Consider the following 1,680-nt stretch of genomic DNA (forward strand, 5'->3'; position numbering starts at 1 on the left):
CCCCCCCCCCTCCACCCCCAACACGAAAAAAATTTTAAGTTTGTTTTTAAAAAAAAAAATCAACTTCAAAAATTATTTTCTACTCTAGAAAAAAATAAAAGATATTTCTCAAATTCATTTTTCACTCAAAAACCAAACACTAAAATATTTTCTACTCACCAACCAAACATGAGAAAATAAGTCAAATATCTACTTGTCCAAAAAAACATATTTTAGGAAACCATTTTCCTTAGAAAATATTTTTCTTTCATACCAAACACACCCAGAACGAGTACTAATTTTGATTTGAGTATAAATAATATACTGCTACACCATAACATGTGTTACGTATTTTGATTTCGAGATTTCAAATATCATATTTTTGAAGTGTAGATATCCTGTTTTTGTTTTCATGATGCATTTCTCTAGCTAAACCTTTAAATTAGTACTCTCCCATCACAATATTTCATTTCAAAGGGGAAAACAAAACATTAGATCAAGCCTCTGAGTTATATACTACCTCCCTCTCAATAAACATAATTTTTATTTTCGAGATAATGTACAAGTACCCTCTCAATCTATGCTCGAAATCTCAGAGACACATTTATACTATACAAAGGTTTTATTACCCCCTGAACTTATTTTATTGATAAGTTTCTACTCCTTTTCAACTTACGTGGCACTATCTTGTGGGTCCAATGTTGGTTGACTTTTTTTTCAAGTTACTGCCACGTAGGCCGAAAAGGGGTAGAAAATTACTTATAAAATAAGTTCAGGAGAATAATAGGACCTTAGTATAGTATAGTGTGTCTCTAAAATTTCGAGCATAGATAGAGGAAGTACTTGTGCATTTTCCTTTTACTTGGCCAAAGAAAATGTCACATTTTTTATTTAGTACTCTCTTAAATCTCACTTTAGATGATTTTCTTTTACTTTTAGTTAATAATAACACATTTTTATATTTAATAACAATTTAAGTTTAAAATATTTATTTTATCCTTAATGAAATGATCTCTAGCAACACAAAGATCTATGACTTATTACCTCTATTCCATATTAATTGAATTTTTTAGGCTTTTTTCATTGTTCAAAGTTTAAGATATATGTTTGAAATTTTTTTCATATTTGTCATTTCCTTTAATGAAGGTTGATATTTTATAAGAGATCAATTGCGTTAATTATAAAGTTACATTTGTGATTTCACAAAGAACAATAGTGAATATCGTATAAATTAGGGGAATGTTCGCATATAATCACTCAAAAATAACTTAATTATGCAACTTCATAACTATAATTTGCTAATTACGATTTGTAGCTACATGTAATAGGGAAGAGAGAGGAGAGCGAGATTGGAATAAAGAGGAGAGAGGGAAGAGATTTGAGAGTGGCGAATTGTATACATCTTACCAAAAAAAATGTATATATGTAACTAGCATACATATGTATTTGTATATATGGCGAGTAAGATTGGGAGAAGGAGGAGAGAGACGAGTGAGAGAGGGCAGAGAAGTGAATTGTTTATGTATATCTGTCGAACTATATACGTATATTTATTAAATAATTATATATATGTGGGTGTGTGTTAAATAATTATATATATGTGTGTGTGTATCTGTCAAATTGTATGCGTATATTTGTTAAATAATTTTTTTTGTGTGTGTCTGCTGCGCGTGCGCGTGCGTGTGTGTGTGTGTGGGGGGG

The sequence above is a fragment of the Solanum pennellii genome, chromosome 5, assembly GCF_001406875.1.
Source record: "Solanum pennellii chromosome 5, SPENNV200".
In the NCBI taxonomy this organism is placed as follows: Eukaryota; Viridiplantae; Streptophyta; class Magnoliopsida; order Solanales; family Solanaceae; genus Solanum; species Solanum pennellii.